This window comes from Heloderma suspectum, chromosome 4 (assembly GCF_057233095.1).
Source record: "Heloderma suspectum isolate Gila_16-S chromosome 4, 16-S_ref, whole genome shotgun sequence".
In the NCBI taxonomy this organism is placed as follows: domain Eukaryota; kingdom Metazoa; phylum Chordata; class Lepidosauria; order Squamata; family Helodermatidae; genus Heloderma; species Heloderma suspectum.
In genome coordinates this window covers 267928050-267945160 of record NC_139461.1, presented here as the reverse complement: position 1 = coordinate 267945160, position 17111 = coordinate 267928050, and positions in this window count along the sequence as shown.

The window sequence follows — 17111 nt, the reverse complement described above, 5'->3', positions numbered from 1 at the left end:
ATCCGTTCCATGGGGTTTTCTTGGCAAGAATACTGGAGTGGGTTGCCATTTCCTTCTCCAGTGGACCACATGTTGTCAGAACTCTCCGCCATGACCTGTCCATCTTGGGTGGCCCTGCACGGCATAGCTTATGGCTTCACTGAGTTACGCAAGCCCCTTCGCCACAACAAGGCAGTGATCCATGAAGGGGCATCCCTCAGCTAGTCAGGCCCTAAGCCATTTTGGGCTTTAAAGGTTAAAGCCAGCATCTTGAATGGAGCCCAGAAAACAATTAGCAACACTGCAGATCTTTCAGTATTAGGGTGATATAGTCCTGATACTATGCACTGGTTATCAGCCTAGCTGCTGCATTTTGCACCAATTGAAGCTTCTGGACACTCTTCGAGGATAGCCCCATGTAGAGTGCATTGCAATAATCTAACTGTGATGTAAACAAGGTATGGATAACTGTTGCCAGATCAGACTGACCAGTCCACTGAAATCAGCAGGATATACTCCCAAAGTAAACATGGATAGGATCATTCTGCATATGTCCTCTATACATGACTAAACACAACCCCTGTAGTTGAACTCTGCCATTGTTAATATGCTCATGTATATAAACGCTGACTGTTGTAAATAGAGCCAGTGTTCAGAGAAGCCTGCTCAAGCTTCTCCACAGGAATGAGCTCTTTAGCCTTACCTAGTGCCATCTGAACCTGACTTGAGGATAGGCTTTGGGACTAAAACTGTGTTGGTTAAACTAAGAAACAATTTTCAGCAAGAGATAGGTGAGGTAGTGTTTGTTGATTCTCTTGGGCCTCCCAGCAGTGTTTGATACTCTTGGCCGTGGTACCCTTCTCAACCGTCTGTCAAGGTTTGAGCACTATGCTGTGGTGGTTCCACTCCTATCTGCTATGGAGGTTCTAAAACATGTGCTGGGGGAAGCTGTCCTGTAGGATACTGTAATGTAAAAAAGTCAGGACCAAAACTACAAATCTATTTTTTTAATTGTCTTGTCTTTTTAATATTGTGGTTTGTACTTGAGCGGTCAGGAAACCATTCCTCTTGGTTTGACTCAGGAATACTATAATGTTCTTGTCTGTCTCCCATGTTATTTAATGTCTGCATGAAACCACCAGAAAAGTTGGAGAGAAGATTTGGAGTTTGGTGGTACCAATTGACAGGCAGATTACACCCAATTATATCTCTCCTTTTCCTCAGTTCCTAATGAAGAGGCGAGGACTTTGAACAACTGTCTGGAGTCAGTACCTGGCTGGATGAAGTCTAATAAACTGAGGCTTAAGCTAACTAAAACAAACCTTTTTTGTCAGAAATGCTGCTGCAGCTGTTGAATTTGAGCCATTTTTTACTGTTGGTTGTTGGGTTTGTATGTTTGTTTAGTGTTTTATGGTTGTTTAAATTCTGTCTAGTGTTTCTACATATATTATTTTTGGGGGTAGTTTATTGTATTTGTAAACCACTGCATGAGCCCTTGAGATTAGTCAGAAGGGTATTAAATGTTGGAAATAAATCTCTGTGCCCTCTTCTTTCCCCCCTCCCCCATTACAGTTTTCTTTATCATGATGAGCTGAAAGCAGAATTGGAAGCTTTATCCTCCAATCCTATTATTGCCCCACACTGACACAATGACTCTAACTTGGGTACACTAAATCCCTTTTCTCCTGCCCAGGATACTTATTACCAGGCTGGATTGCTTCCCCACATAAGAGCTATTGCCATGGAAACCATCAGAGGCTCAAGGGTGCCTAGCTGAGGCAATAAATGATTTAACTATTGCACTGTATGATGCTGGGACAATGGCAAGAAGTATCCTATGTAGGAGGGTTGCTGAAGGGACTTGCCTTACAAAACCTTCCCTGATAGCATTACAGGTGCTTGGGTAGAATGTGCTATAATTTAGTGATGCTATGCAATACCTATGCATGTGAGTTGCTGCTGCCTATGTTGCTCTGACATTTGGAACATCGGAAGCTGCCTTATACTGAGTCAGACCATTGGTCCATCTGGCCCAGTATTGTCAACACTGACTGGCAGCAGCTCTCCAGGGTTTCATGCAGGATTCTTTCCTAGCCCTACCTAGAGAAGCTGGGGTTTGAACCTGGGACTTTCTGCATGCAAAGCTCTATTACACTGAGCTATGACCCCTCCCTCCTTCATGGATCACGGCCTTGTTGTGGCGAAGGGGCTTGCGTAACTCAGTGAAGCCATAAGCTATGCCGTGCAGGGCCACCCAAGACGGACAGGTCATGGCGGAGAGTTCTGACAACATGTGGTCCACTGGAGAAGGAAATGGCAGCCCACTCCAGTATTCTTGCCAAGAAAACCCCATGGAACGGATCACAAGGCTAAAAGAGATGACGCCGGAAGATGAGCCCCTCAGGTCGGAAGGTGTCCAATATGCTACTGGGGAAGAGCAGAGGGTATTTCCAAGTAGCGCCAGAAAGAGTGAAGCAGCTGGGCCAAAGCCGAAAGGACACTCAGCTGTGGATGTGTCTGGTGGTGAAAAGAAAGTCCGATGCTGTAAAGAACAATATTGTTTAGGAACCTGGAATGTCAGATCAATGAATCAAGGTAAGCTGGAGGTGGTCAAACATGAGATGGCAAGATTGAACATCGACATCTTGGGAATCAGCGAACTAAAATGGACAGGCATGGGCGAATTTAATTCAGGTGACCATCATATCTACTACTGTGGGCAAGAATCCCTTAGAAGAAATGGAGTAGCACTCGTAGTCAACAAAAGGGTGGGAAAAGCAGTACTGGGGTACAATCTCAAAAATGATAGCATGATCTCAGTATGAATCCAAGGCAAACCATTCAACATCACAGTAATTCAAGTCTATGCCCCAACCACTGAGGCTGAAGAAGCTGAGGTTGATCGGTTCTATGAAGACCTACAACACCTTCTAGAACTAACACCAAAAAAAGACATCCTCTTCATCATAGGGGATTGGAATGCTAAAGTAGGAGTCAAGAAATCACTGGGATAACAGGCAAGCATGGCCTTGGTGTACAAAATGAAGCAGGACAAAGGCTAATAGAGTTTTGCCAAGAGAACACGCTGAACATAGCAAACACTCTTTTCCAACAGCACAAGAGACGACTGTACACATGGACATCACCAGATGGTCAATATCGAAACCAGATTGATTATGTACTTTGCAGCCAAAGATGGAGATGCTCTATACAGTCCGTAAAAACAAGACCTGGAGCTGACTGTGGCTCAGATCATGAGCTTCTTGTTGCAAAATTTCGGCTTAAATTGAAGAACGTAGGGAAAAACTAGGGGTGTACAAAACCCCGCTTACCTGGCTCCACCGGGTTCCGCAGGTGGGGGGAGGCAATCCGTTCCTCCCCCCCAGAATCCTGCCCAGCTGGCTCCGCTCTGCGGCCAGGCCGCAGAGCCGCTGGCCGGGCCAACCCGCAGAGGGGCCTCCAGTCGCGGTCGGGCTGGTGCGGACGCAAATGGCGTCCTATGTAGGGGATGCCATTTGCGTCCCTACGCCGGCCCATGATAGGCTGCGTAAATATTTACGTAGCCTATCACGAAAAAAAAACAGCGAACGCAAATGGCGGCGGCTACAGCGGCTGCCATTTGCGTTCCCTTTTTTCCCCGCCGTGATAGGCTACGTAAATATTTATGTAGCTTCTCACAGCAAAACAGAGGGGCGCAAATGGCAGCCACTATGCCATTTACGCCCCTCTGTTTTGCCATGAGAGGCTACATAAATATTTACATAGCCTATCACAGTGGGAAAAAAAGGGAACGTAAATGGCGGCCGCTGTAGCCGCCGCCATTTGCGTTCCCTTAGTTTTGCCATGATAGGCTATGTATTTACGTAGCCTATCACGGCTTCCTCAGGGACGCAAATGGCCCTTCATTCATTAATGAATGAAGCCATTCATTATGCAGCGCCATTCATTATGCAGCGCGGATGGCAGCAGGTAGGTGCTCCATTCCAGGCCCATTTCGCGGGGTGGGGGGGTGGGGGGCTTTGTTCCACCACGGATTTCGGGGGGCCGAATGCACTGGCATTCAGCCTCACCAAGATCCATGGTGGAATACTCCGCCATGCCTAGGAAAAACACTAAACCATTCAGGTATGACCTAAATCATATCCCTTATGAATATACAGTGGAGGTGAGGAATAGATTTAAGGGATTAGACCTGATAGACAGAGTGCCTGAGGAACTATGGACGGAGGTCTGTAACATTGTTCAGGAGGCAGCAACTCAATCCATCCCAAAGAAAAAGAAATGCAAGAAAGCCAAGTGGCTGTCTGATGAGGCTTGACAAGTAGCTGAGGAAAGAAGGGAAGCGAAAAGCAAGGGAGAAAGGGGAAGATATATCCAACTGAATGCAGATTTCCAGAGAATAGCAAGGAGAGACAAGAAGGTCTTCTTAAATGAACAATGCAAAGAAATCGAGGAAAACAATAGAATGGGAAAGACTAGAGATTTTTCAAGAAAATCGGAGATCTCAAGGGAACGTTTTGTGCAAAGACGGGCATGATAAAGGACAAAGAAGGCAGGGACCTAACAGAAGCAGATGAGATTAAGAAGAGGTGGAAAGAATACACAGAAGAACTATACAGGAAAGATCCTAATGTCCCTGATAGCCATGATAGTGTGGTCACTGAACTTGAGCCGGACATCCTCGAGAGTGAAGTCCAGTGGGCCTTAGGAAGCATTACTAACAACAAAGCTAGTGGAGATGACAGTATTCCAGCTGAGCTATTTAAGATCCTAAAAGATGACGCTGTTAAAGTGCTGCACTCAATATGCCAACAAATTTGGAACACTCAACAGTGGCCGCAAGACTGGAAAAGGTCAGTTTACATTCCAATTCCAAAGAAGGGCAATGCCAAAGAGTGTTCAAACTACCATACAATTGTGCTCATTTCATATGCCAGCAAGGTTATGTTCAAAATCCTACAAGCTAGGATTCAGCAGTATGCGAACCAAGAACTACCGGAAGTACAAGCTGGGTTTCTAAGAGGCAGAGGAACTAGAGATCAAATCGCCAACATTCACTAGATCATGGAGAAAGCAAGAGAATTCCAGAAAAACATCTATTTCTGCTTCATTGACTATGTGTGGATCACAACAAACTGTGGCAAATTCTTCAAGAGATGGGAGTACCAGACCACCTTACCTGTCTCCTGAGAAATCTGTACGAGGAACAAGAAGCAACAGTAAGAACAAGACTTGGAACAACCGATCGGTTCAAAATTGGGAAAGGAGTATGACAAGGCTGCATATCGTACTGCAAGTACAGCCTTGTCGTACTCCTTTCCCAATTTTGAACCAATCGGTTGTTCCATGTCCGGTTCTTACTGTTGCTTCTTGACCCTCGACCCTTGACCCACAGTCAGCTCCAGGTCTTCTTTTTACTGACTGTATAGAGCTTCTTCATCTTTGGCTGCAAAGTACATAATCAATCTGGTTTCGATATTGACCATCTGGTGATGTCCATGAGTACAGTCGCCTCTTGTGCTGTTGGAAAAGAGTGTTTGCTATGATCAGTGTGTTCTCTTGGCAAAACTCTATTAGCCTTTGTCCTGCTTCATTTTGTACACCAAGGCCATGCTTGCCTGTTATCCCGGCTATTTCTTGACTTCCTACTTTAGCATTCCAATCCCCTGTGGTGAAAAGGACATCTTTTTTTGGTGTTAGTTCTAAAAGGTGTTGTAGGTCTTCATAGAACCGATCAACCTCAGCTTCTTCGGCCTCAGTGGTTGGAGCATAGACTTGAATTACTGTGATGTTGAATGGTTTGCCTTGGATTCGTACTGAGATCATTCTCTCGTTTTTGAGATTGTACCCCAGTACTGCTTTTCCCACCCTTTTGTTGACTATGAGTGCTACTCCATTTCTTCTAAGGGATTCTTGCCCACAGTAGTAGATATAATGGTCACCTGAATTAAATTCGCCCATGCCTGTCCATTTTAGTTCGCTGATTCCCAAGATGTCGATGTTCAGTCTTGCCATCTCATGTTTGACCACCTCCAGCTTACCTTGATTCATTGATCTTACATTCCAAGTTCCTAAACAATATTGTTCTTTACAGCATCGGACTTTCTTTTCACCACCAGACACATCCACAGCTGAGTGTCCTTTCGGCTTTGGCCCAGCCGCTTCACTCTTTCTGGCGCGACTTGGAAATTCCCTCTGCTCTTCCCCAGTAGTATATTGGACACTTTCCGACCTGAGGGGCTCATCTTCCGGCATCATGTCTTTTAGCCTTGTGATACGTTCCATGGGGTTTTCTTGGCAAGAATACTGGAGTGGGCTGCCATTTCCTTCCCCAGTGGACCACATTTTGTCAGAACTCTCCATCATGACCTGTCCGTCTTGGGTGGCCCTGCACGGCATAGCTTATGGCTTCACTGAGTTATGCAAGCCCCTTCGCCACAACAAGGCAGTGATCCATGAAGGGGTCTGCTCTTGCTACCCACTTATTTAAAAGAAATAGTCCAAGTCCAGTGTTAAAATAAGGCAACCTAAAATATATTAGGTATAATAGCCGTGCAGAAGCTCTGGCACATGGCCCTCCCCATACCTGGTATAGGATTACTCAGTATTTACTAATGCTGTGTTCTGCTTGCCTAACAAAGAACGTACATATTGGATTTGCCCAGAAAGCCTATAGTTAATATAATCTGCAATGAAAATTAGCACTTCCTTCATCAGTCCCTTGTTCTACCTGTATTTCCATGCAAATATATGGGCTACTAATGCCCATGAGTAACATCTCTTTGGATTCTCACTGTCCAAATGCAAATTATCAATACGGTTACACATTTCTTCCTGGAACTTGAAGCATGCAATTTGCTTAACGAACCATTTGTACCCTAATATGAGGAGGTACCCATTGGAAACTACTCTCCACATGTCAGGTATAAGCATGGCTGGTTGGGGGATGCTAGGAGTTGTAGTGCAACTCATCTGGAGGGCACCAGGTTGTGGATGGCTAGTTTACAATGATCCATTTCTGGGAATTGAGTCTCCTAGGAATCTTCCTCACTGGCCATGCATAAGGGACCTTCTTGAAGTGTTACACTTATAGCATCATAAAAGCATTAGGTGAAAAAGTTCCTGTATTTATTCCCTTTGTTAGGAAGGATGACCAGTCCTTGAGCTATTTCTCTTGCCCTGACAACAGCAGTTACCAAATCATATTCCAAAAAGGTTTCATGTGTTTAGTTTGGGTCGTGTTGCAATTAATGACTTGTGTGAACATGCCACGTGTACCATTTCCTTATCTTACCATTCACAGACAGCTAATCACAGCATTTTATCCTCTACTCATAGTTTACACACTAAGGAAATGGAGTCATTCCATAAAATGGCAGAAGCCTGGTTCAGACGTCTGCAAAGCCGACCTAATGATGGCTAATGCATAGTCAACAAGATCTTCAATTTAGGACTATGAACCATTTGTATCTGTTTCCAGAGTTCACTCCATCAGGCAGTGAACAGCAATAGCAAAAAGCTAAACCTGTAACAAAAGATTAACATTAATAAACAATCATAGCAATCATAACCTTGAAATCAATCCAACGAAGGCAGCAACAAACACAAAAGGGAATCAGAGCCAAGGTTAGGTGCCAAGAAGACAGTCTGATTTACCCACACAAAAGGCAAATCAGAGCCAGGATTACAAATAACCAAGTAAACTATCAATGGGATCAAGAAATAGGGTCAGGCAGGGGCTGCTGCACACACGGCATATTGTATTTCTCTCAGTGAAAGGGCCAGGTATGCCCTGAAAGCTTTTGTCTCCAGGAAGGCCACTGGTATCCAAGTCATGGGTGTCTCTCCAGGAACAGCTGCAAGGAAAGGCAAGCCTGCTCAGTCTGTTAAATAACTGCCTACTAAACCTAAGGATGCAGGATTAAGACCCCTGCCATTCCTAGGCTTTCAAACCTTTACTTACTCAGTCTTTTAAATAGCTGCCTGCTAAACCCAAGGATGCAGGTTTAAGACTTACACCTCCACTCCTGAGCTGACAGCAGAAGAGGGAATTTTTGCAGATGCAGCTTGTCATGACAGCCAGTATGGTATAGAACAGCCTGATGTCCTCCAGATGTTTTAGACTACAACTCCCAGCATTTCTCACCATTGGCCATGGTGGCCCGGGCTGATGGGGGTTGGTCTTAAACATCTGGAGGACATCAGGTTTGGGAAGGCTGGTATAGAGGACAGAACATCAGACTAGGGTTAGGGAAACCCAGGTTGAAATCCCTGCACATCCATGAAATTTACTGGATGACTTTGGACCAGTGACCCTCTCTGCCTAACCAATCTCACAAGGTCGTTGTGAGGATAAGAAACAGGTGGGACTATGTGCAGTGCCCTGAAACTGAGAAAATGGTGGAGGTGTTTAACCAAGGGGGTTCCAAGTCCATGTTTGCATGGAGAAATATGTTGTTGGGGCTGCATAAGCAGCCTATGGAGGGGGAGCTGGAATGGAAAAGCAGTGGCCAGGAAAAGGGTTGTTGTTTTAAGTCAATAAATTTTATTTTTGGACTGTTATTGCTTTATCTGCTTATGAATTGCTGGGGGGGGGGGCTTGTGATGTAAAGGCTCTTGTGATGTAAGTTCTGCAAAGTAGCATTCTGCCCTTTGTTTTCCCACTCTAGATCACAAACATCCCCCTGCTGCAGTGGGGTATCAGATTCATATTTATGAGGGTAAACAAGGCAGGGCATGTATTTGAAGCCATGCAAGAGAGAAAGGTTATGCTGGCTGTATGTGATTTGAAGCAGGGCAGAAAAAAGATTGGGTGCTCTTTTCTTGCTCTTTGAGATGATCTACACTAATCCAGAATTAACCCAACAATTGCCCATGATTTGTTGTTGAGCTAACTCTGAGTTTGCACATCACAAAACAACTGAGGAACAGGGTGTTCCTGGGTTGTTAATTAAAAGTGGAAATGATGAAGGCACAATTACAAACAATGCCAACAAGAAGAAAAGGAGGAAGACAACAGAAGAAGCCAATGTGACTTCACAAAAAGCTTAGAGATGACCTGAAAACAAAAAGGACACATATAGGAAGTGGAAGGAAAGCCAAGATACAAAGGAAGAGTACAGGTAGGTAGCACAGAATTGCAGGGATGGCGTCAGGAAGGCTAACACTGGGAACGAGCTGAGGTTAGTGAGGGATGCTAAAAGCAACAAAAAGGCTTTCTTCAGATACGTGCATAGTAAAAGACAGAGGGAAGAAATTGTGGTTCAGCTATTAAATAAGGATGGCAAAATGATAACAGATGACAAGGAAAAGGCAGAAGTGCTCAATTCCTACTTTGGCTCAGTCTTCTCCCAAAAGAGGGTCTATGACCCCCCTGGCAAAGGCGAAGTATGGGCTGAAGTGGCAGGATTGCAGCTTGAGATCGATAGGCATATGGTCAAGGAACACCTAATTACTTTGAATGAATTCAGATCTCTAGGGCCAGGTGAACTGCACCCTAGAGTAACAAAGGGATTGGCAGAAGAATTCTCAGAACCGCTGTTTATTCTCTTTGAGAAATCATGGAGGACGGGTGAAGTGCCAGATGACTGCAGGAGGGCTAATATTGTCCCTATCTTCAAAAAGGGTAAAAAGGAGGAACCTGGGAACTACAGACCAGTCAGTCTGACATCAATCCCTGGGAAAATTCTGGAGCAGATTATCAAGCAATCCATCTGTAAGCACCTTGAAAACAATGCAGTGATTACTCAAAGCCAACATGGATTTGTCAAGAATAAATCCTGCCAGACTAATCAGGTATCCTCCCTTGTGGACTGTGGGAATGCTGTGGACATAATATATCTCAATGTCAGCAAAACTTTTGACAAAGTGCCCCATGATATCCTGATGAGCAAACTAGCTCAAAGTGGGCTAGATGAAACAACGATCTGGTGGATCCACACTTGGCTACAGAATCGGACTCAAAGAGTGTTTATCAATGGGATCTTCTCAAACTGGGGAGAGGTAACAAGCAGGGTATGGCAGGGCTCAGTCCTGGGCCCAGTGCTCTTCAACATTTTTATTAATGACTTGGAGGAGGAGGTGCAGGGAATGCTGATCAGATTTGCAGATGACACAAAATTGGGCAGGATAGCTAATACCTTGGAAGACAGAAACAAAATTCAAAGTGATTTTGATAGACTGGAGTGCTGGGCAGAAAACAACAGAATGAAATTTAATAGGGATAAATGCCAAGTTCTGTGCCTAGGAAAAAGAAACCAATGCACAGTGACAAGATGGGGGATACTTGGCTCAACAATACTACAAGCGAGAAGGATCTTGGAATTGTTGTAGATCACAAGCTGAATATGAGCCAACAATGTGATGTGGCTGCAAAAAAGGCAGATGCTCTTTTGGGCTGCATTAATAGAAGTATAGCTTCCAAATCACATGAAGTACTAGTTCCCCTCTACTCATTTGTAGAGCACTTAGGCCTCTACTTAGGCCTCATCTGGAGTACTGTGTCCAGTTCTGGGCACCACACTTTAAGAAGGATGCAGACAAACCGGAAAGGGTAGAGAGGAGTGCAACAAAGATGATCAGGGGACTGGAAACAAAGCCCTATGAGGAGAGACTGAAAGAACTGGGCATGTTTAGCCTTGAGAAGAGAAGACTGAGGGGAGAAATTATAGTGCTGTTCAAGTACTTGAAAACTGAGAGGAAGGCCAGGATCTCTTCTCGATCATCCCAGAATGCAGGACATGGAATAATGAGCTTAAGTTACAGGAAGCCAGATTCCGGCTGAACATCAGGAAAAACTTCTTGACTAGAAGAGCAAGACGACAATGGAACCAATTACCTAGGGAGGTTGTGGGCTCTCCCACACTGGAGGCATTCAAGATGAAGCTGGACAGCCATCTGTCAGGGATGCTTTGACTTAGATTCCTGCATTGAGCAAGGAGTTGGACTCAGTGGTCTTATAGACCCCTTCCAACCCTACTATCCTATGATTCTGTGATTCTTTGACTATGCAGCTCATGAGCTGCACTTGTCCCTGCAGTTCCTAGGTTAAACAACCCAGGAATTGCTGCTGTGACATGAGAACCAAGTCATTGTGTGGTTTGACCCACAAAAACCTGGCTTAACTGCTGGTTTACCATGCCAATGAAGGCCTTCTGGTAGAACTGAATAAATGTCATCCTGATCCGGAGTACAGGTGGCACAAGAATATGCAAGGACCAGTAGAAGAGAGCAGCTAGGCTTCTCATAGTATATCGATATACCCGTTTCAGGTCAATACGAGTATGAAAGAATTGATCAGTGCTGGTGGTCTATCCCAAAGAATTAAGATCAGATTACTTGGCCCCCTCTGGTGTGTGTACATGTTACAGGGCAAACCTGACTCTGGATGGTAGGAGTATGGATACCCAGCTCAGATCAGGCTCTATTGGAGGGTGATTCCAAATAACCAGATGTGACAGACAACATCTTACAAATAAACTGATATCCAAATGTACATAATTTATTCTGGTTACACATAATGTAATTTTGGCCTTGGTTCTAATTAAGTGTTGAGTCCGAATGGCCTGAAAGGTTCTACAATATTTTTTTGTGCGAAAGGTTGCATTTTCAGAGGAAAAGTCCATATTTCAGGCATACAGAAATGTGCCTGCTGTGACAAGAAACAGAACCATTTCCATGCAAAGTCTTGGCATTTGTGGCAAAGTGTGCAAACACCTTAGTGCAGATCAGTAGACATGACAGCTGCAGTTTCATGTGTTATAACACAGAATGGCTTCACTCACTAAGAAAGAGAGGATGGGAGGATCTGGTTTTAACAGCAAAAGATCTGTGTGGGTGAAGGGTGCTGAATTCCAGTTCTCACAACCTCCCCAAATCTTCCTTCAGCACTTTTTGCCCAGCAAGGCCACTTCCAGTGGGCACATCTGGAATTTTGAGAGAGTGTTATGGGCACTCTTACGAAATGGCTGCCATAGTAGATGTGGCCCCTCACAAACCAGAAGGCTAAAAGGGAAATAACTTGCCCAAAAACCTAAGTCCAAAGCGGAGGTGGTGGGGTCTGAGTTCCAAAACACAAAACCACTCTTTTGAACCCAGTTTGCTACTAAAACACCCTTTTCAAAGAAAGCAAACTGATGAGATTCAGAAACAAGTAATGTGGTCAAGAATGTCACATGAAGCCCAGAGGCATTTTGGGTAATAAAGATGGCTCTAGAGGCTGAATGTCAGCCTCTCAGCTCAATTTTTTTTTTTTAAGAGACATCTAAAAAATTAAATGAGAACTGAGAGAGGCAAGGAGCCTGGCAGATGCCAAGTGTCCAGAAGCACAGTGTGGCCGTGGGCACCATATTGGAGACCCCAGATTTAAAAAACCAGACAGATCAAAGACAATCTCTTTGGCCCAGCCCTTGCCCTGGCAGCCATGTAACACAGCAGTCCTGTTGCTGAAGGAGGACTATATCCAGTAAATGGGATTATGGATAACCAGATTAGCTCCTGCTGTGGGGAAGCATGAAGTGAGCAAAAACAACCAAGAGCAGGATGGAGTTAGGGTGGAAGGCAGGCCAAATCTCATAGACTGCAGCAACAGAAGGAAGCTCCAATCGTTCAGCAAACCTGTTGCCATACAAGCAGTGATATTCGAATGTGAGAAAGGGTTTAACAAGGTCCAGTTTGCAAGCCCAGTGGAAGGGGAAATGGCCTGAGGAAGTAAAGCTGCAGGAAAGAATTAGCAAAAGCATGAGAGGTTAAGCATCCCTCCCTGTTACTCATTCTGCCCTACAAATGCCTCCTCCACCCCCGCATTTACATCACCTTGGCAATCATGGTACAGGGAATACGTGTTCGCCAAGTTAACATGCACTTCCACACTATGACAGCTATGCTTCCAGAAGAAATTGCTAGTAGTGAAGAAGGAAAGCACTGTGAATGTTTTCTTTCGGAGATTAGAGATTGCTGCTCTGGCTAACCAGATGTGATGTTCACTCTGATTTTTCTCATATTCCTGCATGAGACAGGAATGGTCAAAATGAGAGGGTGGCTTCTTAATAGGTTTCAGTAGTAGCAGCTAGTTATTCACATCAAGGACCTAAGACTCATTTCTGGATAGGTTCAAGATTACATTGCAAAAAGCAAGAAAGTGTCTTCTGGCAACATAATGGCTTAAGCCTTTGTCTACTTGCACAGTGCACCCATTACATAATTATTTTTGCTGCAATTTACCTAACCCAGCTAACCCATTTAATTAGCTGGGTTACTTTCGGCTAGATTGTGCCCTAGATATATATGTTGTGGTTATATGTATGTGATCCATGGTCTGACTTAGTATGAGGCAGCTTTATCTGTATCTGTATCTGTATCTATATCTATATCTATATCTATATCTATATCTATATCTATATATGGTAGTCCAGTATTTTTATCAATATACTACAGCTGGAAGACTGAGAGATGGCAGTTTTCTAAGGTCACCCTATGAGTTTATGGCTGAGACTAGAACTGGAAGATTTTGTGGCAAACAGATATTCTGGACCACAATTCTTATACCAGCTCTAAACCAGTCTTGAGGGCCTGGCATGACCTGCTACAAACTGTTACTGTGCTGAAGCAGAAATAGATGTACAAAGTGTGGACATTTTCCAAGATGGATAAATTCTGTTGGTGTGGTGGTAATGCTGTACAAACAGAGTTCCACATGGTGTTTCCTGCCACACATAAGGAAGGTGTGTGGAATTGCCAACTGGCTTATGCCCCATCTTTATGTCCATGTAGCTACTTTTGACAAACCAATGAGCTGCTGTTCTTTAAGTGTGTTTGTTTTGGCTTTTTTTATTGTTTCTCTACAGAAGGAGGTTTGCTGACAATTTTTCAGCAGTCAGCCTGTCCTAGACAGAAACGTTACTAAACAAAATTGATGCTGTCTGAATGGAGATACTGATGAGCTACCACTGCAGAACTGGTCTTCTCACCAAGAGAAGTAAGCCAAAACAGCCTCTGAGGTTCAAGGATAAAAATAATAAAACCAATGTGATGGCTACAGACACAGGAAACAGATTTGTACCTACATAGAACTACTTGCTATTTCTTATCTTTTGGCTTTGCAATAAGGTGTCTCAAACCTGGCTCCCAGGGTCCTGCCAAGAAGCATTAGGTCAGGATTTTGATTAGATTACTCGTGTTCAGTTGATATGTCCAGAATGCTGCAGGGTTTTCTTCAGTTCTGTCCCGGAATTGCACAAATCTGTATTTATGATACAATCCCTATGCAAATTTCATGCTAGTGAAAGATAAACTCCTACATACACATGTGCACACACACACACACACACACACACACAGTGAAATGAGGAGAGTCTGACAAACTCAATGCATTACTAAACCAAGAGTTAGAATCATAGAATAGTAGGGTTGGAAGAGGCCTATAAGACTATCGAGTCCAACCCCTGCTCAATGCAGGAATCCAAGCCAGCGCATCCCTGACAGAAGGCTGTCCAGCTTCATCTTAAATGCCTCCAGTGTGGGAGAGCCCACTACCTCCCTAGGCAATTGGTTCCATTGTCGTATTGCTCTAACAGTCAGGAAGTTTTTCCTGATTCCCAAACGTTCCCAAACATTTTCTGCCTTAACACCCACTCCACAAAAAAAACCCAACAGTTCAGAGGTTCGGGCCCTGACTACCTGGACAATGGAAGCTACCAAGCACTGCCCAAGGTAGGTAGCAGTATAAATACCCAGGCCAGGATGTTCATGGATGCGGCGGTATCTGGACAATGGGGGAAAGTCTCTAATCAGTGTCATGGTCAAAATCCAGAATGAGGAAATGTACAAATGCTAGGAGCAGATATCACAGACCTTAAGCAAGATAAGGCAAGCATCAGGGCACTAGATGCCTGAAACCCACAGTGTTGGCAGGCAGCTGCAGGTGCTACCTTTCCAGCTTCAGACTGGATCCAGAAGGGGCCTCTGATATAATGATATTCCCAGTGGTGTTATGGTAAATTTTGAAGCGCAGGCACTCGTCATGAGAGTTCCCTTAGCCACACTCCAAGGAGAGTCCAAAAATGCAGGTAGCGATATCGATCCACATGAATAAACCAGTTCTAGATTTCTTGTAAAGATCATGGGTCTTAATTGCCCATTGAAGGCCAAGCCACACCCCAAAATATTTTGCATTACAACAGGGATAGTTCACTGCAATATATTGCTGCTTAGAAAATTCATTTCTCCCCCAGCTACTGTGAAGATTTCAGCTGTGAGCTCAGCGAGAACAGTGACGCCTGAGTGGGGTGGCAGATGACATCATCATCCCTACTCATCAAAAAGTCCCTGCATTTTGACCCTGACAGCCATTGCTTCACTATGACCCTGGATATTCCCACTTTCAATGTCTCCATGTCTCAAGCAGGCAATTGGCTTTGCTGACCCGTATTGGATAGAAAAGATTCCAGGGTAGAGTGCATTCTCTTGTCAGAGTTATAGATTAGTAAGTGTTCTCTTCATGGACTACTGATCCCTGAACCTTCTCCCTGCTCCTTATCCCTACTACCTTGCCTTACAGCACCTGCCACAGTCCATTTTCCGTGTATGCCTGCATCTTGTAGCTCAGTGGTAGAGCACATGAGTTGTGTGCAAAAGGTCCTAGGTTCAATCCTGGCTTCTCCACGTAGGGCTGGAAAAGCTCCTGCCTGAAACCCTGGGGAGCCACTGTTAGTCACTAAAGACAGGCCTGAGCTAGATGGACCAATCATTTGATGTGGTGTAAAGCAGTTTCCTTGGCTGCTGAATCCTCACCTTTGGACAGAATCTTTTATTACAAACCACAGCCCTGATTATGCTTTTCTTCCATGTTCCAGATCAGGCATAGGTAACCTGGTGCCCTCTAGATGCTTTGGACTACAGCTCCCACAGCCCCAGCCAGCATGGCCAATGATTAGGGATTATGGGCATTGCAGTCCAAATTATCTGGAGGGCACCACGTTCTGCTCCAGACAGACCCCAGCTATGGACTTCACCATGCCCTGGACCTTGTTGTCATTTCTCAGTCTTGGAACAGGCCCCTCAGCTACTGAATCCTACTACCATCCCACCCAGTCACACAGTTCACAACTTATTTCTGCTCTCGATTAATCTCATGGCCATTCATGCCTGTGACATCTCCTCTTGCCAGCCAGAGGTTTGGTGTGATGTCATGTGGGCAACCATTGGCCGAAGAAGCAACTGATAAGTCCAAGTAGGAAAGTAGCAGGTGCAGTTATTTTAAATAGCCAGGAACTAACCAGCAAGCAAGAAATATGCTTCCTTTCACCTATTTGCCTCTGAGAACTCATCCACTTTGCTGAAATGCAAGGGGTGGCATCTTACCATAGCTTACCCTAATGGGCCCAATGCTTGGCATTCCCGTAGTGCTGCCCAAGTCTTGCTGAACTATGAGCAAGACACACTTAGCATTTATCTATAGCAGGGTAGGCAACTTGTGGTCCCCCAGATATTTTGGCCTACAGCTCCCATCATCCCTCACCATTGGCTATGCTGGCTAGGGCTGATGGGAGTTGCAGGCCAAAACATCTGGAGAGCCACAAGTTGCCCACCCCTGATCTATAGGATGGTTTAACAATGAACTCCTATGACCCTACCACTCCAAACTCTAGGTTAGGGCAACATATTACAGGGTGGTGGCATTTTTACATTAGAAGCTGATGAAAATGATTTCCTTTCCTAATGTACCTAATTTTATATATCTATGATGGTCAAAAGCAATGGTATAGAAGAATGGCAGACCTTAGGGAAAGGAATAATTGGGCAAGAAGCAAGGCAGAGACTGGATGAAGAATCCAGTGCAGTGTGTGTAGTTAGGTCATTTTAGACAACAGTCTAATGTGGGGGGCGGGAGAGAACCTTTACATGGAAATGTGCACACTTACTTCAAAATGTGGTAAGCCATAGGGCCATGCACCGCTTTGGCCCGAAGCCCGAACTCTGAGCCAAAGCAGGCCACTTTGGGCTGCTTCCAAGGCGAGGCGGAGTGGGCACCAAGTGGCACAAAGTAGGTTGGGTCACTCAGAAGCACTCTGGCATGATTGGGAAGCCCAGCTGCACCACTGCCACTGCCCAGCTCCCAGCCCCTTACCTGGGCC